Source organism: Bubalus kerabau, chromosome 11 (genome assembly GCF_029407905.1).
Source record: "Bubalus kerabau isolate K-KA32 ecotype Philippines breed swamp buffalo chromosome 11, PCC_UOA_SB_1v2, whole genome shotgun sequence".
Taxonomy (NCBI): domain Eukaryota; kingdom Metazoa; phylum Chordata; class Mammalia; order Artiodactyla; family Bovidae; genus Bubalus; species Bubalus kerabau.
The window spans coordinates 5,585,047-5,606,945 of record NC_073634.1 but is presented as its reverse complement, the minus strand read 5'-3'; the positions used below and the strand labels follow the sequence as shown (position 1 = coordinate 5,606,945).

Here is a 21,899-nt window from a genome sequence, read left to right as displayed (position 1 = left end):
GTAGATGGGATTGCAAAGAGTGGGACATGACCGAGTGACTAACACACACACATTTAATAAGCACAGATTTTCAGTTTTGCAAGATGAAAAATTTCAGAAGATGAATGGTGGTGATGGTTGCACAAAAATGTGGCTGTACTTCAAGTCCCTGAACTGTATACTTAAAAATGGTAAATTTCATGTAATGCGTATTTTTCCACAATTTGAAAAAAGAGCCAAGGTCTCACATATGGACTTGAACCCTGTCCTAACACAGAGTAAGCAACCGCAAATTGTTGATTAGTTTTAATACAAACAGCACTATGCATTTCCTAATTTTACACTATAAAACTGAGCCTCCAGAGGATTAATTGGCTCAGTAAGACAGCTGGTAAATGGTGGAGCTGAGCACCCGAGCCCCAGTCAGGCCCCTCAGTCATTCCCCTCAGAGCTTCTTGGCAATGCTGTTAGCTGAATCAGGGAACACAGCCTGAGAAGGAGAAAGCGTGAAGGGGAGACTTGAGCGCTGGTGAGGACATGATGGGCCAGGGAGATGTCCAGCGATAGTTGGCAGTGAGGCCTGGAATCCATGACAAAGCGCCGACTGGAAACACAGCTGGTTAAGGAGCCCTAGGACCCGTGCATTCACCAACCCTGTTTGCACTCATCGCCCAGCCATCAGCCTAAACAGGTGGCCAGGGTGGTAGTTTGGTGACCCTGAAACTCTCCCTCATCCTTTGGCTCTGGGATGGAAGAACTCTCCAGGCCCAGTCCAGAGTGGACAACACGTGGGCTCCCTTGTCTACCTCATAATGGGTCATTTTATAAAAGTCTGTGCCTGCAGATTTGGTAACAGACACATCGTCAACAATAGTAACTGCCTCTAACAATCATTATAATGGTGATTATGATAGTGCCCCCACACTTCCCAGTTTATAAGCCCTCCAGGAGACCTGAGGCTGTGTTGGCAGATGCTGTGGTAGAAAAGCTTTGTCCATTCTTTTTTTTCAGTGGCAGGGAGCCACAGCTTGCAGGATCTTAGCTCCCATACCAGGGATCAAACCCTCGCCCTTGGCAGTGAAAGCTCTGAGTCTCGACCACCGGACTGCCATCCTATTAGGACTGTTTGCCCAAGGTTTGGGGTAGAGGCCTAGGCACTACCCTCAGCATCCCAGTCTAGGCCAACCCCACCCTCCCAGGCTGAATAGACTCATTGCCTGACAAAGCAGCAGATCATCCCACACAGGATAGAGTTATTCTGCCATCCCAGGCAGTCGAACACACTCTTACAGACAGTGGCTGTTGTGCAAAGCCTCAGCAAGTCAACACCTGCCTGTGTCAACCTGGAAACAATATGATCTAAATTTAATTGCCTCCTGAGGCAACTGTTTGCAATAGAAAGTAATTTACAACAGCCAATAAATCTTGCAGAGGAATGACATCTCCATTTGCTTCCCTAAAATCAAACATGCCTGTTGGTCAAGCCACTATCTGATATACCTTCACCTCCTACCCACAGCTACCCTCCTCCTGCATTATCTAACCATCGGATCCAGCCCCTGATGGCATGAGAGAAGTCGCCTGGGCCCTCCATGTCCTGCTGTCTCAAATAGATTAATTCAAAAAAAGAAAAACCCACGAATGCATTCTTCCCATAAAGACATTACAAATAAATCATTTCTCTCTGACACCATTCCAAATTCAATTCCCTCCCCAACCTAGAGATAAGGACTCTTATCACATTGAGTGGGCTTCCCAGGTGGCACTAGTGGTAAAGAATGTACCTGCCGACGCAGGAGACATAAGAGAGGTGGGTTCGATCCCTGGGTTGGGAAGATCCCTGGACAAAGGCATGGCAACCCACTCCAGTATTCTTGCCTGGAAGATCCCATGGACAGAGGAGCCTGTGGGCTATAATCCATGGGGTTGCAAAGAGTCAGAAGCAACTGAGCATCAGATTGGGTAAACTCTTCCGGAACTTTCCCTACGTATTTTCATAAATACATGGTTTAAAAAAACACGTAAATGTATGTGTGCTTTTAAAAAGTGATTCCATTCTAATTGTTCTATTCTGCAACTTGATTTTTTTGTCCAACAATACGTCTTGGAGAACCCTCTCTGTTAGAACACAGATCTGTTTCTCTCTTGTAGCTGCTAGACTGCATATCTGGTACGGACGTATAGCAGTCTTTATTTCATCCCCTCTTCATGGTGCTTGGTCTTTTTGCAATTACAGGAACCTTCCAAGAACATCCTGGACCCCCTTAGAACATTTGCAGGGCTCTGTAACTTACAAAGGAGTCCCAGAGATTGGCCTAAAAGCTGCTTTCTCCTAGCCTCTGTTCCCAAGACTCGGCATCCCTTGCTGGCCCAAATCTAGGAAGAAAACCTGGTCTTGGGAGGGGTGGTCCTCATCCTGGAGCTCTCAGAGCTGGAGGGACTGTTCACGAGCTTCTTCCCACCTGGCCTCATTCTGGAGAGGAGGCCAGCAGGCCCAGAGACGTCAGGCAAGTTTGAAGGAGGTCACACAGCAAGTCCGTGTTGTTGCTCTTGCTCCTGGGACCCACAAACACATCCAGCGCGCTCAGTCAGTTTTCTGCTCTGGGAAGCTCCGTTCCCAGGCTCCAGCGGTGGCAAAAGGCCCCCAGGGCTTTGTTTTCAAAGGAGAAATGAATCGGGAAGTATTTTTAAGTGCTGGCCCCGCCTGGCTCCTGCCTTGCTCCCTCGTGCCTTAGCTGTCCAGGAAAGGCCAGCTTCACAGTGGCATCTGCAACTCATGGAAAACAACAAACGCCTGAAATAGATGATACCCAAGCTCAGGAATGGAAAGAATTGGCTCATGGCTTCAAACGCCTCTTAGAAAAAGGCAAGAATAGCTTTCGGCGTTTGGGGAACTGCTGGAGGTGAGGGAGGGGGATCTGAGAGCTTTGGTCACTTTTTTTCACCTCCCCCTCCCCCCACCCCCATGTGAACACTTAGCTTCCCCAGCTCAATCCACTCTGGGAGCACATCCACACCTGGCTACTGCCGGAAACTGGAGGAAACTGGAGATGCTACGTGATTCTTACGCTTCTTGAGCCTGAAAGGTAACGGTCGAATTCCTATGTGTGTCTGTGTTGGCGGGAGGGCGGGAGGGTGGGGGAGGGTGACAGGGAGAGAAAATGCGGATTTTCATCCCCACTCAGATAGCCCAGCTGCTGTGTGACCATCTGCAAGTCACTTGACCTCTCAGAACCTCCAATTCCTCACTGGCAAAGCAGGCATAATGATTCATTTATTCATGAATAAATGAGTCATTTGTTATGACCCAGCTCTGTGCCAGCACTGGACTAGAGACTGGGGGTATAGCCATGACCAGGACAAAGCTCTGATCTCGTGGAGCAAAATATACAGCCCTTGACAACCTTACAGGTGATGAGAATCAGCCATTGCTTCTTCAGACAGTTCCAAAGTCACTCAAGGCCTGGTGCCAGAGGGGTGACAATACCTTTGACCAGTGTTTATCAGGCACTGAACCTAGCATCTTACCTGGATTATTTCATTCAGTGTCACCCAGCCCTATGAAGTGGCCACTATATATTTATCCCTATATCACAGTTGAAGACATCGAGCAGCAGAGAGTAAATGCTGGACGAGGTAATAAAGACAGGCCAGCTGTGGGCCAGCTCCCTGTTAAGCGCTGGATACCTGGACAACCAAAGCCTGGTTCCTTCTTTATGACACAAAGTAGTAAGTCTAGACTGGAGGTCAGTACAAATGCACTGGACAAAGGCTTTTTTAAAACAAAACAAAACAAAACCACGGGGGTCTGTATAGAGCTTTTTTTAAAAATGTATTTTAAATTGGAGGATAATTACAATATTGCATTGGTTTCTGCCCTACATCAACATGAATCAGCCATAGGTATACATATGTCCCCTCCCTCCTGAACCTCCCTCCCACCACACCCCACCCTACCCCACTAGGTTGTCACAGAGCATCAGATTTGAGCTCTGTTCATCAAACAGCAAATTCCTATTGGCAGGCTATTTAATATATGGTAATATATATATGTCAATGCTACTCACTCAATTTGTCCCCCACTCCTTCACTCAGAAGTCTGTCCTTTATGCCTGCCTCTCCTTTGAAAGTGAAAGTGAAGTCGCCCCGTAGTGTCTGACTCTTTGCAACCCCATGGACTGTAGCGCGCCAGGCTCCTCCATCCATGGGATTTTCCAGGCAACAGTACTGGAGTGGGTTGCCATTTTCTTCTCCAGGGGATATTCCCTACCCAGGGATCCAACTCAGGTCTCCTGCATTGCAGGCAGACTCTTTGCCCTCTGAGCCACCAGGGAATCCCTTGTTGCCCTGCAAATAGGTTCATCGTGTCAATATATGATATCTGTTTTTCTGACTTACTTCACTCTGTATTATAGGCTCTAGGTTTATTCACCGCATTAGAACTGACTGGCAGCACTATTTACAATAACTAGGACATGGAAGCAACCTAGATATACTTTCACAGATGAATGGATAAAGAAGTCGTACAGAGCTTTTGCTCTCATTTTAAAATAAGCTTCTGGTAACCCTTCATTTCCCTGGTGTATGACTGTCTCCCATTTGACAGATGAGTAAACCGAGGCATGCAGCGCTTAAGTGCCTCTTCGGAAGACTGCACAGACTGCACGATGGGACCTTCTTACCACCTGCAGGTTCCCAGGACTCTCTGGCGGGAGCGGGGGCGGAGGCGAGAGGGGGTCGCGTCCCAGGGCAGGAGAGAACTACATCTCCCAGGATGCCATGCGAGGGGCGTGTAGGGGTGGAGCCGCCGCGAGCCCACGGCAGTCATTTCTTGGTATTTAAAAAAAGTAGCAAAAGAAAAGAAAGAATCAAAGCCTCAAGCGTCACGTCTAGGAATAGCGTCGGAGCCAGGCCAAGTCATTATAGACGATGAGTAATCCGGTTAAGTCATTTCTCTAAACGCCATTCCTTGTAAGAGAATTAAAATATCAGCTTACATCAGTCCGGGAGAGGCAGGCTCCAGGGGCCCGGGGCGGGAACGCTGCCAGGAGGGGGCGCGGCTGGCGCGCCTCGGCCGCTCCGCTCGGTCTGGGGCAGCGGCTGGACGCCAGCGACCGACAGCTGGGCCCTGGGCTCGGCCTGACAGCCAGCTAGGGGGCGGCGGGGGAGCCACCCGCCAGGCCTCAGTTTACCTTCTTGTTAAGAGCTTCTAGGAAAGTTTGGGCTGCCTCCTCTCAAGAGAATCAGTGTCCCTTGTGGGGATGGACCTGCAAGGTGAATGAAGGCCAGGCTACTAGGCCAGATGGGAATGGGGTTTCTTTTTCTTCAGTGTCCCCTCTTTCTGTCAGATTCCAAAATTCCTATCTTGACAGCTGCAGGAGCAAAGAGCTGATGCTGGGAAAGAGTGAGGGCAGAAGGAGAAGAGGGCGACAGAGGATGAGATGGTTGGATGGCATCACCGATTCAATGGACATGAGCTTGGGCAAACTCCAGGAGATGGTGAGGGACAGGGAAGCCTGGCGGGCTGCAGTCCATGGGGTTGTGAAGAGTCGGACATGACTTAGGGACTGAACAGCAACAACAACCAGTGGGGGTCGGGGTGGATCTGGATCTCCTGGAGGTGTGAATTTTGCCCTAGACTTGCAGGAGTCATAAAAGCATCTTGAGATGAGGATTGCAATGAATTTAGGGAGGGTGAGCTGATCCAGAAGCTGACCCTAAAACCTGTCCCCTAAATCCCTCTCCAGGTCCAACAACATGAGCTGGGTCCTGGTAGTGAGCTGGACACTCATCTCTCCCTCGGTGACCCTCACGTGGACCCTTGGCAGATAAGGTCACTGGGGCCCGGAACCTTCCCACTGGCTTCCCGCACCAGTCCCCAAAGCGGTAGAGAGTAACTCAAGCTTACAGATGAACGCTTGTGGCAGCCTCTGAGCAATTTACACACGTTCACACTTGCAATGAATCAGGCGCTTTTGAAATTCCCTTTTCACCAAAGGGCAGAGAGAAACCGAGAGGTTCTCAACTTCCTAAGAAGCTGCACAAGGCTCAGCCAGTCCACTAAAACAGGAAGCTCCAAGGCTCTGGAGTCAGGCCGACTGCTCCCCAGTCCTGGCACCCTCACTTGCAGATGACCTTGGATGAATGACTCACTATCTCTAGTCTTCGATTTTCCCACATGTAAAACGGGATTAGCAATACCTACCTTGTGAGATTACTGTGACGGTTAGAAATAACGTAGACCTTTAACAAATGGTCATTCTGTTGTGTTGGTGTTGTGTGAAAACAGCCTCCGACCCAGCAGATTCTGCGTGCATCTGAGCCTGTAGAAGTAAATGTTAAATAACCTGCTCCCCCAAACCCAACCATCTCTTAGCACAGCAGTCACCTTCCCTGCATCAGGGGGCCAAGCCCTTGGCACACCCCTGGCTCCTCTGCACAGTCCTGCCTGTGTGCACCCCAAGCCCTGGCCTTAGCGACCTGAGCTGGACCCTGAGACCCCCCACCTGACCAGGTTTTCTAGGTTTACAGGTAGTAGCTTCAAGGTCCTGAGCTCCCCAGTTGGGGTCTTCACATTTGGCCGGGATGTTGGGAGGAATTATGGTCGAGGTGAATGATGTAGCTCTAACCTGAGCGGATCCATTAACCCCTTCCATGCTGGAAGCCTAGGCTTGGATGGGTGGGGTGGGGTGGGGGTTGCTGCTCTAATTACTTCTCCTGCTCAGTCCCCTAGTGGCTTCAGAGTCTCCCAAACCCTGACCCACACAGATCTCTACAAGAGGGAGATTCCTCACTCATTCTGATGAGTGAGGCTTCCTGTGGCTGAGTGGCATCTGCCTCCTGCACAGAGTGGGAAAAGCGACCTGCATTCTCCATAAGAAGACCAAGTGCCCCAGGACTGCCCTGGCCGTCCAGTAAGACTCCAAGCTTCCAGTACTGAGGGTGCACGTTCTATCCCTGCTCAAAAGTTTTGTTTTGTTTTAAAAAATAAAACCCGAGTGCCCCAAATCAGCTCAGTTCTTCATGCTCAGTCTTCTCATCTGTAAAATGGTCATGGCACAATAAAAGCCGTCACACCTGCTAGTGCAGTTATAGGCACTAGATAAGTTATTTCTTATAAACAGCTTAGAACTGTGTTTGGTGGGAAGGCAGATCTCCATAAATATTAGCTCTTATCCAGAACCCAGGACCAAGCAGAAGGCATGGGGTGAGCCAGGGCTAGGGGAAGGACACAGGAAACCTGGGTTCCATGGACCCATGGAACATAGCAGATAGTGGTCCTGCCCACCCACCCCACCTTCCCTTCTGCTGCTGCTGTCAATGTGTCAAATTTTGTTGCCTTTAGGGCTTTTTTTTTTTTTTAATTAAACACGGGCTGCCTGAAAACCCTAATATTCTGGTTAAGTTTTGAAACAGCTCAGAAATCCCCTCCTCTTGTGAGTCAGAGGCAGGAGCATTAAGCAGAACTGCCAGTGGGGTGCTGCGCAGAACTGCAAAATAACAGCTGGGCAGCCCTGTGGCCCCAGGGAGCTGAAATAGGGGCTCAAAAATATTGGGGTGCGCTGGCGTGGCACGAAGGCCGGAAGTCCCTGGGGGTGGGGGTGGGGCACACCAAAGCCCCAAAGGATCGCCATGCCCACCCCCTGACATAAAAACAACTCGGAACGGTTCAATTAGTGTAAGGAAGTCTCACAAGACTGGCTTTTCCCGGAACGGCGATTTCGATGCTCGCCTGGAAATATCAAATCCTTTCCAAGCATTTTTCTTTTTTCTATTTTGGTGCCTTAAGCACGTGCTTGGGGAAGTGATGGGTAGTTTTCTCTTTCCAACCCAGCCCGCGCGCAGGGGTCTTCACCGACCCGCTCCGGGGAACTTGAGTCCCGCCTCGCGCAGCCATCCTCTGCTCGGCTCCGCCGGGGCGCGGTGGGAGGAGGGGCGGGCTGCGGGGTCCGGAGGGACGCCGCCCTGGGGATGCGGGGCGAGGCAACGGGGCGGGGTGGTCGGTCCGAGCGCCCGCTCCCCTCCCCCTGGGCTCGCTGAGCCGCTGAGCCGAGCTGGGGAAGGCGGGCGGGCGGGGGTTTCGGAAAGCGCTTTCCATGCTCGGCCGGATCTGAGTCAAAAATGGGGAGCTTGTTCAAACCGAAAGAATAATTCGGTTAGCCAAGGCCGCCAATATTTCTCTGCGCCCAAATTATTGCTAGGCAGGGAGAGCCTGAGCCGGAGCATCGCTGGCCCCTCGGGCCTCGCCGAAAGCCCCGGCCTCCACCCCCCCCCCCACCATAGTTCCTCTTTTTTCCCAGAAAAGGGACCAGGGGGCGCGCCTCCTCCAGGCCCACAGACTCTGCCAAGTACCCAGGGCCATCCAGACCCTCCTGAGGCCCAGAGGAAAGGGGGCCGGCAGAGATGAGTGAGACCTCTCTCACCTGCCCTGGTCGGCCCTTCTCAGGTGGATCAAGAGGTCCCTCGTGCCTCTGAGCATTTGCACCCTCTGTTCCCTGTACTGTTCCCTCCCCACCAGCTTGCAAGTTCTTGAACATCCTCCTAGGGGTAGAGATGTGAAGCTTTTCAGAAAATTTTCTGGAAGTCTCATACTAACACTCCTGGGGCCTCTACTAGGTCTTAGAACAGGCCTGGCTTCCCATCATAGAGACCTGCTTGAAACCAGCTTGAAAAGAACCCCCAAGTAGATTCAAAATCCCCCCTACAGGCCCCCATGCCTCGATTTCACTCCCAGGCATCTTTGCTTAACAGGGTTCACGCTCTGGCCTGCATCCCTAGTGGACCCAGTAAGGCCCAAATTAACAAGGCTTTTTGAACTGACCTTAACAGGGAAAGAAACGTCGATCTATATGTAAGAGCTAATGATTTTCTTTTTTTTTTCAGGCTGGCCTCCCGGTGAGGAGTGGGCTAGGGAGGGCCCAGGGGTTCTTTGTGGATTCTGACCTCTCAAACTCAGCTTCCCCAGCCTTTGTGGTCACAGAGACTCTCTGGCTGGGCCCGAGTTCATTCTGACCTTAGGACAGGTGTGGAAAGGAGATGCTGATGGTTCATCTTTCTGGGCTACCCGCAACACCTGGCCTGGGCCTGCTGCACTGCCGCCTCGGCCCAGCTCATTGATTCAGCAGAAAATTCGCCCCGTAAGCAGGACCATGGTGAGCTCCCAGGCAGGGCCAGCTGGCCTTATGCGGAAGAGCCCTGTAGACAGCCAGATGACTGAGGCATAGAGGGCACATCACACACAAGGACAAGCACAGAACATGTTCAAGGTCAAGGGACATGCGGGGTCAGCTGGGCCTATGAAGAGGACAGCGGTCCCACCCCACCGCCACCCCAAGGCTCATGGCCCAGGCTGGCAGGGACAGGTCAGCATGGCCACTGACCTATGAGAACACCTGGCATTAACCTGGCCTTACCCGCTGTGGTTGCTGTGTTGGGGGAAATTCTGAGGTCCCTGCACTCCCTTTTGGAATGTCGTACTCTGGCCAGCAGTGGAGACACACACATGGAGCCGTGCACACATCAGCACGTCCAGCATGCTCCCCCCTCAACTCTCGGGCCCACCTCTGTGCCAGGGAGCATCTTTCCTCTCTGTTTAGCCGTCACTGTTTCAGATTAACTCTAACCCCAGGAAAAGGAAGTGGAGATCAAGGGTGGCCAAGAACACAAGCCTGTTTGCCAACTGCAGGGTGGAGGCTGCCCCCAGCCCAGGAAGCCTTGTGGAGGGAGGAGAGACATATTCTCAGGGATCACTTCCTGTGAATGCTCCCACTTCCAAGGGCGCTCTGGACAGGGAAGCCTTCCAAAGGGCAGGGTTCTGGGACCATCATTGAACTCCCTGAGGTCTCTCTCATACCTGGGGAGGGGTTGGCTGAAGGGTTAGCTGGATGTGGAGGCCTCAGGTAAATACAGCCCAGAGAAGTTTTATCTCAAGGCTCCCAACAGCTTTTGTTTTGCTTTTAATCTCAATGTCAACTTTAAAAAAAAAAAAAAAAAAAAAGGTGGGGGGGGGGGCAGAGTTCCGTATAAAATTGTAGATTTCAGACTTCTCTTAAAATCAGATCTGCCTCACCAGTCAAGCGGCCTGCCCGTCAGCTAGCAGGTGGACCCTCTGTGGCTCGCTCAGCCGCTGTACGCCTCCCCACCCTGAGGCCGTCTGTCACTGGGCTCTGTCAGCGTTATCTACCAGGCCCCAGAGGGATTTGAGGGTGGCCACCCCCTGAACGAGGCCTCTGTTTTACAGAAGACCTGGCTGGTCTTCGGGGTGTGTTTTTGTTTTTGGCTTCTCGGGTTCTTTGTAGCAGTGCTCAGGCTTCTCTCGCTGCAGGACACAGGCTTAGCTGCCCCGCGGCGTGTGGGACCTTGTTTCCCTGACCAAGGATCAAACCCTCATCGTCTGCATTGGAAGGCAGATTCCTAACCACTTGACCGCAAGGGAAGTCCCTGGTCTTTGTGCTTTTGAGCAGGGGAGTATCTGTTCATCCCGAGGGGTGAAGAGGGCCCTGGTTGCTGAGAGAAAGCTGGGAGCCTCTTCATTTTAAGGAACTAAGTGAGAACTTGGAGCCAGGATGAGGGCTCTGCCTTCTGGTACATTCTGGGGTGCTTCACTGGCCTGGCTCCATTTTGATAGGGTTTTATATTTTTAAAGGGTTGTAAAAAAAAAAAAAAGACCAAAAAACCCCAAAAACAAGCAAACAAAAACAAAGACGATGTGACTGAGATCGAAAGCCCCAAATATTTATTATCTAGCCCTTTTTGTTACAAGCTTGCTGAGTCCTGGTTTTACAGATGGGAATACTAAGCTCCAGAAAGGGAAAGTGATGTGCTCAAGGTCACATACGATGCACGAGATGCAAGAGACACAGGGTCAGTCCCTGGGTGGGGAAGATCCCCTGGAGGAGGAAATGGTAACCCACTCCGGTATGCTTGCCTGGAGACTTCCATGGACAGAGGAGCCTGGCGGGCTACAGTCCATGGGGTCGCAGAGTCAGACACAGCCGAAGTGGCTGAGCAGTAGCAAGACCACACGGCAGACTGGTGACTGAGCTCTGTCTGTGCCGACCAGCCTCCTGCTTTTCCTTCAGTCTTGCAGTGAGCACGGGGAGGCGCCCGTCAGCCCTGGGCCAGCCGTCTGTGAGCGCAGGGCCTTGGAGGGGGGCCAAATGGACGCCTGTGCCCTGATGGTGGCCGTTTCCTGACAGTTGCTTTGACAACGCTATGTTTTGTTACCTTTTACCTGGGGATCTCCAAGCCCACGACTGAATTCAGAGAATATAGTTGCTGGTTTCTGTACATTTTCCCTCCTGCGGTTTGGCCTCTTCATCAAGAACTCTATGAATCAGAAAATTCAAGTGCGTGCAGACACACACAGGCATGCGTGTGGAAGGGAAATGACTTTTCTGGGTAACTGAGGGTTAACTGGAAGCCTGTGTTCTTCTGCCTTGTTGAATTTTTTTTTTTTTTCTACAAATGATGAGCATTTCCCCAACTGAGTATTTTGAAAAGTTCCACCACTTTCTAAATATGTGACCTTGGTCAAGTTACCTAACCTCAGTAACCTCAGTTTCCTTATCTGTAAAAATGCACCGAGCGCCGCCTCTCTAGGTTGTGAAAGGCACTAGAAAGAGGAGTGTGTGCTTGAGGTGGAGGCGCCAGCACCGTAGTTATTCTTCTTAGTGGGTCAGTGGAGCGGCCAGATTGACTGAAGCTCTTCGTGGGTATTTAGCATTATGCTTTGGAATCCAATGTGCCTTTTGTACGCGTTGACATGGAGATTAGCCAGAATTGGCATTCATCTGCAATTTCTATCGCAGCTAAGTCCTCCCAAAGAGATGGTTTTTCTTATGATTTGCTGCTTTCTCATAAAAGCCGGTGCCTGCAACGCACCAAGGACTCTTGATCTGTCGGGACCTGAATGCTGTCTTTATCTGGGAAATGTCTACAGATAAAGGGCAGGACTGGGGCTCAGCCTTCCAGGTGTCCCATCACACCCCCGCTCCTTTCCCATCGTCCCTACTCACAAGCCAGGACCCACCCCCGGGTCGAGGGTAGCCGGGAAACAGGGAGTGGGGAGACTTCGCGGACCACTGAGAAGGCAGGAAGGCCTGTGAGGGGAAGACCTGGGCAAGTTCTAGATTCTCAGCAAGTGTAGGGGGTGCTGGGGGAGTGGGGGGCCAGTGCATTCTGGGAAGCCTTTTCTGACTGGCCCTCAGATTGAGGAGTGGAGGGGCTGCCCTCAAGAGGGGAGCCCACAGGAGCCTCAGCCCCATAGGCTCGCTCTTGTCGTTTGTGGAGGACAAGGAGCCAGCCCCAGATGGGAGGGCGGCTGCCGGGCACACCACCCTACAGGGCCCTCTTCCCTCTGGTCTGACCTCTGCTGCTCCGGCCGCTTGCCCCTGGGATGAGGCCAAGGGAGCTGCCCGTGCTGCGAGTCAGGGGGACTCAGGTGGGTCTCTCGGCCCAGTGCATTCTGGGAAGACAGCAGCTGTCTTCCACAAGGGGACTGAGCTCAGAGTCAGATCAGCTGCCTTCCCGGTCTCTCGCTGTGTGGCCTTGGACGTGCCACTCAGCCTCTGGGCCTCACTCTCCTCACCTGTAAAGTGGGAATCCTTACCTCTCGGTGTTGACGTGAAGACAGTGAGATTAATGTGTGAGAAAGGAGCCTCACGTGGGTCTCGAGGCTCATGGCCTGCCCTCTTCTTGGGGCTGGGAAAGCTGCCTCTGGAGTAGGTTTGGTTTCTGGGCTGTAGACAAAGGTTTTCCTCGGTCCTCATCTCTGCTCAGCCCTCCGGAGCCCCCCTTCTCCCTCTGCCACTCAGCTCAGCCTGTCCGGGCCTCTCCACCTCTCTGTACCCCCGTAGCCCACCTGATGGCATTGGTGATGTAGATTTCAGCTTCTGTTTACCCTGCAGCGAGCTTGCCACCCAAAGTCTAGTTTCCATCTGTCACCATACAGTTGACCCCTACACCCACTTTGCCTATGCCTCCCACCGCCCTTGGCTTCCCCTCTGGTTCCCTCTGGTAAATATACTCTGTTCTATGTATCTACATGCTTTTGTTTAGTTTGGTTTATTCATTTATTGTGTTTTTGTTGGTTTGTTTTTAGATTCCACATAGTGAAATCATACGGTATTTGTTTTTCTCTATTTTCACTTAGCATAATATCTTCGAGGTCACCCATGTATTGCAAATGGCAAGATTTCATCTTTTTTAATGGCTGAGTAATATTCCTCTGTGAGGCTTCCCTGGTGGCTCAGGGGTAAAGAATCTACTGGTAAAGATGCAGATTTGATCCCTGGGTTAGGAAGATCCCCTACAGAAGGAAATGGCAACCCGCTCCAGTAGTCTCGCCTAGGAAATCCCATGGACAGGGGTACCTGGCGGGCTACAATCCATGGGGTTGCAGAAGAGTTGGACATGACTTAGTGACTAAACAACAATAACAAAACAATACTCCATTGCGTGCATAAACCATTGATCTATCTATTCATCCACTGATGTGCACTTAGGTTGTTCCTGTATCTTGGCCATTGTAATTAATCCTTCATTGAACATGGGGGTCGCATATGTTTCAGAATTAGTGTTTTTGTTTTCTCTGGATAAAAGCCCAAAAGTGAAATAGCCAGATTGTGTGTTAGTTCCATTTTTAATTTTTTAAGAAAACTGCATGTTTTTTTCCACAATGGCTGCACCAATGTATGCTCTCAGCAACGGTGCAGGAGTGTTCCCTTTCTTCCTGTGTAGACTGACTCTTATTCATCCCGCCTAGGGTTCAGTCTGCCTCTTCCGTCTGAAGATTCAGGCCTATTTTTAATCCTAGAAATTTTCATTCATTATTTCTTTGAATATTGCAAATGTTATTCCTGGCCCATTCATTCTGATTTTTCTCTTCTACAACTTCTGTTTGTTGTATATTGCTGCTAAGTCGCTTCAGTCATGTCCAACTCTGTGTGACCCCATAGACGGCAGCCCACCAGGCCCCGCTGTCCCTGGGATTCCCCAGGCAAGAACACTGGAGTGGGTTGCCATTTCCTTCTCCAACGCATGAAAGTGAAAAGTGACAGTGAAGTCGCTCAGTCGTGTCCCATATCATTTCATCATCTGTCTCAACCTTTCTCTCAAATGTTCTCATCCTTTGACAGAATGTTGCATTCTGATTAATTTTCTCAGATCTGTCTTCCAGTTAATCCAACTATGTCTAATCTGCTGGCTTGCCCATCCATTCTGTTTACAAATTCAATGTCTATATCTTTCATTTCCTGGCTCCCTTTTCAAATCTGTTTCATCCTTTTCAAATCTTTTCCATAGTATCCTGCTCTTTCCCTGTCATTTTTTTCCTTTATATATTTAAGTATTTTAGCATATCAATATGATCTCTTTCAGCTTGTTCTATTACCCCCAAGTTCTCAGAGATGATTTTTCCATTTGCTGTATTTGCTGACTCTCCTTCACAGTAGATAGCTTTTGTGTGTGTAATTTAATTGCTGTTTTTGAACTCATCTTCAGTGAGATTATTTTGCTCTGTGGGAGCCCTATGTGTTCTGGGCTGTGAAAATGGCCTCAGAGATCTGTTTTTGTATTTTTTCATGCTAATTGCTCCAAGGACTCATTAGAGGAATTTTTTTTAATTTATTGAAGTATTATTTCTTTATCTTTATGCAACTTTTTATTTTATTTTTAGGTTTTTGGCCATATTGCAAGGCATGCAGGGTCTTAGTTCTCAGACCCGTAGGGAAATCTTTTTGTGTTAATTTTTCAACTTGGGAATTCTTTGCCCCATAGAGAGTATAAATTTGGATGCCACCTCCATGGATAGTTCGAGTTTCCAGTTCTGGTCTTTCCCAAGGATCTTTTCTCCCACCCAGAGCCATAAACCAAAACAAGATTCACCGTCTGTTCCCTACATTGGTGGGTAGCTTATTTCCTGATGGGCAGCCTTTTCAGGGTTCTAGCTTATATAGCAATCTCAGTTCTATTTCTTCTTTTTAAAATATTCATTTACTTATTTGGCTGTGCCAGGTCTGAGTTGCAGCATCTGTGATCGTTAGTTGCGGCATGTGGGGTCTAGTTCCCTGACCAGTGAGGGAACCTTGGCCCCCTGCATCAGGAGCATGAAGTCTTGGCCACTGGACCAGCAGGGAAGTCCCCTGCTTCTTCTTAAGGCCATACCTCTTGACCCTGAGTGGGTGTTGAAGCTTCAGCCCCTATCGTTAGGCCCATGGTCAAGGTCAAAGCTCAACTCTGATTTCAAGTCCTCTCTGTACACCCAATACCTGGGTGTTTCCCCACCCTTTTTTCAAATCCTACTGTGGTCCGAACGTCCACTCTGAATTTCTCAGTGTTTTTTGGGGGAGGGGTGTCAGTGTTATTTCCATACACGATGTTGCCAGAATCGGAAAGTAGTGGTCATGTGGTTTAGCAGAGCCCCTTGAGGACTGGGGGAGGGGGCTGGAAAAATCGTTTTGGGGGTTATATCGGTTCAGAGGGACAGCTGAACATCTCTGCTTCAGAAATAAACAGAGACCACAGGGTGAGGAGAAGGGGAGAATAAAGGGCCTGGAGATGTGAAGGAAGGTCAAGGCTTATAAAGCCAGGAATGGGGAGAAATCCCAGGGGAGAAACAGGACCTTGAAAATAGTGGTTGGTTGGGCTCTGATTGAACTTTGTTCTCTGTGCTGAGTGACACTGTGAGTCCCCCTCCCCTCACACAGCTTCATTGTTAGAGCTTATCTGGGGTGTGCTGGGTGGGCTGCAGGGAAGAAAACCTCCATGGGAAAGGAGACCAGAGAGGGGGATTTGGCCAGAAACAGTGGGCAGAGAAGGGAGGCCTTTGTTAACTTCTCCCCAGAGTCCCTGGAGCCTTTGAGGGGAGGCACTGGGTTCCCCTCTGGTACTAAAAGGCTAAAAGAAGGCTCAGGCTTTTTACTTCAGCTCTGGGTACCACTCCCCACTGGGCAAGGCCTGGGGAAGCTCACAGACAGCCCCACACTCAGAGCGACTCCCACAAACACAGGATCCATCCAAAGAGGTGGCAGCTCAATTATCCAGAAATCTGAGTGTTTTTTCTAAGCCTCTTCACCTATCTGGAACAGACCTGCAAACAAGGAAATGTAAAAAAATACATGCTGCCAGGTACATGTACTGATTTTTTTTTTTTTAATATTTCACTTGATAGTAGAATTTATTGTACACATTTCTACTTTGGAAAATTGTCATTCTTTTCAGATTTTGGGTGTTTGTTTTGGCCACAGCACATGCCACACAAGATCTTAGTTCCCCTACTGGGAATCAAACTCAGATCCTAGGCCGTGAAAGGGAGCTAATCACTGGGCCACCAGGGAACTCCCTACATGTACTGAGCTTGTGCCCATTTTTCAAATGTCTTTGGGACATTTACTCGGGAGACTGAAAGTGAAAATCACCCAGTCATGTCTGACTCTTTGCGACCCCATGGACTGTAGCCCTCCAGGCTCCTCTGTCCATGGGATTCTCCAGGCAAGAATACTGCAGTGGGTTGCCATTCCCTTCTCCAGGGGATCTTCCCAACCCAGGGATCTAACCCAGGTCTCCCGAATTGCAGGCAGATTCTTTACCATCTGAGCCACGAGGGAAGCCCTCAGGAGACTAGTTATCTTTATTTTAGAATTAATAAAACAGTGGAGAACTTAGGAATCAGTTCTGGTTTAATCTCTACTAGTTACTCAAACTTGAGCCTCAATTTCTGCATCTGAAACACACCCAAGTCACACAGCCAGTGGTGGCCGAGACCTGACTCCGCACTGCCAACGGCACTCAGGTATCCTGTGCGCTTAGCACAGGGCCAGCACATCAGGGGCCCAGGAAGTGTTTGCTGACTGCCCCGCTGAAGGACTCGGTGAGTTAATGAAGGTCTTGGAGAGGTCACACACGGGGGTGGGCACGGGGGACTGGTGTCCACTCACCGGTGAGAGAGTGAAGTGCAGGGTGGTGCCTGGAGCACTTGCTCGCAGTTAGTCACCCCAAGGCCCACCTCCGCCCCCACCAAAGTCAACCCTCAGGACAAGTGAGACCCCTGGAAACAGAATTTGAAGACCTGTCTTCCTTGCATATATTTTCACACATAATCAGGAGCTGAGAGAGGCAGCAAAAGTCAGTGGGTCCACGGCCCAGGGGGACAGACACCCAGCTGTTAAGCCTTTTATCCCCGGAGGATGGGTCAGTTCTTATCTTGCCTCTGGAAGCTCAAGGGGAGGGTGGACAGTCCCCTAGGAGACAGAATAGGCTGGCGCCCGCTCTGGTGCCAGACACCTGGGGTCGTGTCTCTGCCGGGGTGGAGGGAGTGCCGGGGGGTCTGGAGGGTGGTCACCCCTTGTCTGAGGGCTGTGCCCAGGGCCCGGGCAGTGGACACAGTGACAAGGGCCAACACGAGCAATGACAGTGGGCAAAAGCTCAAACGAGTGGAAAATAGCTTTTTAAAAATATATATGTATGTATTTATTATTTATTTATTTGGCTCTTAGTTGTGGCACATGGGACCTAGTTCCTTGACCAGGGCCTTGGAGTCTTAGCTGAGGGACCACAAGGGAAGTTCCAGAAGAAAGACATTTCTTACTTTCTGTGTTATTTCGGCTTTGGTGTGGGGCCAGAAGGCCCTCCGAGGGAAACTTGAAAAATTCTTCTGGAAAGCTCTGGAATGTGTCTTCCTGGCCAGCAGAGGGCGTTCTCAGCAACACCGACTCCCCTCCCCACCCACCCGCACCCCCCACCCTCACAACGGATACCCGAGGCTGGGGACCCAGGAGACGCGTCCCCAGGGTGCACCTGCGCTCGGCAGGGGCTCCCTGGGCAAAGCTCTCTCCTCCCTTCACCCTGTGCTCCTGGCTGCCGGCCCCTCTTACCCAGCACCCTGTGACCACTCCTCTCACTCCAATATTCCTTCTCTCCTGTGGCAACAGCCGGCCCCCACTCCTACCTGGACACAGAACTGTCCAGAATAAAGGCTGCCTTCCTAGGCCCTGTAGTGGGATGTGGCCGGTGGGATGTGAGCTGGAGTAAGGGCCTGGGTGAGCCTTCTTGTTGTTCATTCGCTCAGTCGTGTCCAACTCTTTGCGACCCCATGGGCTGCATCACACCAGCTTCCCTGTCCTTCACCATCTCCTGGAGCCTGCTCAAACTCATGTCCACTGAGTCGGTGATACCATCCAACCATCTCATCCTCTGTTGGTCCCTTCTCCTCCTGCCCTCAATCTTTCCCAGCATCAGGGTCTTTTCCAGTGAGTTGACTCTGCATCAGATGGCCAAAGTATTGGAGTTTCAGCTTCAGCATCAGTCCTTCCAATGCATATTCAGGATTGATATCCTTTAAGATTTACTGGTTTGATCTCCTTGCAGTCCAAGGGATTCTCAAGAGTCTTCTCCAACACCACAGTTCAAAAGCATCAGTTCTTTGGTGCTCAGCCTTCTTTATGGTCCAGCTCTCACATCCATACATGACTACTGGAAAAAACCGTAGCTTTGACTAGACGGACAATAATAGAATGGGAAAGACTAGAGATCTCTTCAACAAAATTAGAGATACCAAGGGAACATTTCATGCAAAGATGGGCACAATAAAGGACAGAAACAGTATGGGCCTAACAGAAGCAGGAGATACTAAGAAGAGGTGGCAACCTTCCTGGCTCTGCCCTAAAAAGGAAGGGGCAAGCCTGTGCCCCGCCTGAGCCCTTTCCTCCTCCTGCTGGCACATGGCTAATGGGCAGGCACTCTGGGCCATGTGCAGGAGACAGGACCCCAGCGAGGAAGAATACGTGTTAGAAGCGGCCTAGCCCGGGATCTCCCGGGTGGTCCAGTGGTGAAGACGGCTCGCTTCCCCTGGCGAGGGCACTGAGATCCCACGTGTTATGGGGCATGGCAAAAAACAACAACAGCAAACATGTGGGCTGGCTCATGATGGCTTCAGAGTGGAAGTCCCCTTCCACTTGGACTTGGAAGGAAATGGAACATATCCTAAGCAATTCTGAGCCTCTGTTACAGCCTATTGGACGCAGCTGCCCCCTGGCTTCCACCTCCACCCCTGACCTCGGACCTCCTCTCCAATCACTGACCTCCTTCCCAACAAACCCAATGGCTTCTTCCCAGCTGTCATCCCACCTGACCCCTGGACTGAGCTCGGCCACCTCCAGGTCCTCCCTCTGGGCTCACCCTTAGCTTCTGGATGCCAGGCACCTCCCCTGTCTCTGATGTTCCTCTCCATGTCCTTTGAGGACCCTTATTCCTGTGCTTGTCCCTGACATGTTGGTTTTCCCAAATGCCGTCTCGGGTCATTTTGGGGATAAGGGCTAGACTGACTTTCTAAATGGAAGGGTTAAGCAGGGGATACTGTTATGGCAACTCACTCCAGTATTCTTGCCTGGGAAATCCCATGGACAGAGGAGCCTGGCGAGCTACAGTCCCTGGGGTTGCAATGAATTGGACTCGACTTAGCACGTAAACCACCACTGTCTACCAGACTCCAAGTCAGGTATTTTCTCCTGGTTGGACATTGCCCATGCCACACGCTGAACTCGTGCAAATGTATGTGGGCCACTGTTCCACTCATGACGGCGGGCTGGGCCTCTCCCTCTGCCCCACCAGTTATCTTCGTCAGTTTCCCAAACTGGGCTCCTTAGAGTCATCTCTATGGGGCTCACGATTGGCCCTCACCCTTCTGCTCATCTGTGTCCTGGCACACACACAACTCCTTTTCCAAACCAGCGGCCTGGACTGGTGGTGCCCCTGCCTGGGAGAGCTGCCTGAACCAGGGGCTGCCCTGGCCGTGCTGGGTCGGGGCTCCGTGGGGCCCTGGAGATGCAGAGTACTGTGACTCACTCCCCACTGAGCTCATCTGGGGCCCTGGGGACCCTGCCTGCAGCAGGAAGACTACCGGGCAGACTCAAGACCCCAAGAAAGGCACCGATGTCCCTCCAGCGAGGACAGAGCTGCCCCTTTAATGGTGAGAGCTGGTGTTTACTGACGGAGCTGTTGCTGGGGCTAAGCACTCACCCATTGCATCCTCCTCTCAGCCCCCGAGGTGGGTTCTTCATCCCCACCTTGCAGCTGAGAGAGCTAAGGCTCAGGAAGGCAAGCAGCTAGTCCAAAGGGTTAGGTTGTTAAGCAGTAGCCCTGTCTGGCTCCAAAGAGTGCGCGCTTACCCTCACCCACTTCCTTGTCCTCCCTGCCTGGTAACTCTGGAGGGTTTATCAGATTCCACCTGGGCACCGCTGCTGGGCAGATCTCACGCACAACGGGAGAACTGGTGACTCCTCTAGTTGAATCCCCAGCACTGGCTTCTCGCTTCTACATCTGCCTGGATCCTCAGGTGCCCTCGAGCCATCTGACCTGAAGGTTCACACATCTCGAGCTCTCTCTATATCTTGAACTCCCGTGTCCCTCCCCTGTAGCTGGCAGTGCCTCCCCTTTCCCTGGGGCTCTGCCCCTGTTCTCATCACCTTCTTGCCGTCCCCAGCTCATCACCCGCTAGCAGCTCTCCTCCCCTGCCCTCAGCCCTCCTAGCAGCTGTCCTCCACTGCCCTCAGCCCTCCGTTGTCCTGCCTTTGGGTTGTTCTTTTCTGTTTAAATCTTTCCCCGGAGGAAATTGCTCCAGACCCCTTCACCCAAAGCTCCTGTTCGGAATCCTTTAGTGAGTCCCTATTTTCTACAGAATAAAGCCTATACCCTCCTTAGCATGGCCTCTGTGAGCGAGTTCCCTGCTCTCACCTCACTCCACACACTGGAGGACCCCTGCCCCACTGCCCTGGGCTGGACAGTGCTAGATGCCCATATCCTCCTTCTTCTGTTTTTTAAATTTTATTTATTTATTTTTAATTGAAGGATAATTGCTTTGCAGAATTTTGTTGGTTTCTGCCAAACATCAACACGGATCAGCCATAGGTGTACATATGTCCCCTCCCTTTTGAACCTCCCTCCCGCCTCCCTCCCCGTCCCACCCCTCGAGGTTGTTACAGAGCCCCGGTTTGAGTTCCCTGAGTCACAGGGCAAATTCTCATCGACCATTTTACATTCGATAATGTATGTTTCCATGTTATCCTCTCATTACATCCCTCCTTCTTCCTTAATAATAGAACCCTGTGTTTATCTGCTCCCTCAATAAAGACTGCATCTCTGTTTCCCTTGCAGCTATTTGTGGCCACGTGACAAAATTCTGGCCAATAAAGTGTCAACAAAAGTGTTACATAAATCCTCCCATATGTGGACTTGACAAGGAGCTGACTTAGCTGAGAGGAATGCCTTGGGGATCTTTCCCCTTCCTGCTACCTGGAATGCTGATGTGCTGGCTGGAGCTCCAGCAGCCTTTTTGATCCGTAAAGTGACCTTGAGGATGAAGGCTATTACTAGAATAGTGGAGAAGAAAAGTAGAGAGAACCTGGGTTCCTTATGGCCATAGGGCTGTCACACTTACTTGCGACTTACTTTGTGTGAAAAAGGGATGGACACGTCTCATTTAAGCCACTATTCTTTCAGGCATTCTGTTATATGTAAGCAGTCCTAATTTTAATCGGTACAACCAGAGAGCACTGTGTGTGCACAATCGCACTTCTGCGCCTTTACACGTGTGGCTTCTCCTTCCCGGAGTGCTTTTCTTTCTCCTACTGCTGTTTAAAGTCTAGTGATCTTTCAGGGATCAATTTTTAATATCTGTTGTTTTGCAAAATCACCCATTCCTGTGCATAAGAGCTCCCCACTGAACCCATGGTCTTCACAGCCCTCACTCTGGCCTTCTTGTAGCACTTCTTTAAGTACCAGGGTGAGCTTGAGTTGACTAAAGCTCAGATATTAGGCTTTCTTCATCCTCTGGTCACTTGGAAAAAAAGAACAGTGCTTGGCACTTAATAGTTTGTGACCCCATGGACTACAGCACACCAGGCCTTCCTGCCCGTCACCAACCC

At 50.8% G+C, this 21,899-nt stretch overlaps 1 long non-coding RNA gene across 4 annotated transcripts; it reads left to right on the top strand.

The window, feature by feature from the left end:
- Positions 1 to 2,957: 2,957 nt before the first annotated feature.
- LOC129622329 (uncharacterized) lies at positions 2,958 to 6,982 on the top strand. Of its 4 annotated transcripts, XR_008699903.1 has the most exons (5): positions 2,958 to 3,065; positions 4,586 to 4,670; positions 5,352 to 5,478; positions 5,727 to 5,812; positions 6,748 to 6,982. It is a non-coding gene; the product is annotated as an uncharacterized LOC129622329 (long non-coding RNA). The 4 variants fall into 4 exon arrangements; XR_008699905.1 differs by lacking the exons at positions 2,958 to 3,065; positions 4,586 to 4,670 and adding an exon at positions 4,772 to 4,950 and having other exon boundaries at positions 6,828 to 6,982; XR_008699902.1 differs by lacking the exons at positions 2,958 to 3,065; positions 4,586 to 4,670 and adding an exon at positions 4,772 to 4,950.
- The last annotated feature ends 14,917 nt before the right edge of the window (positions 6,983 to 21,899 follow it).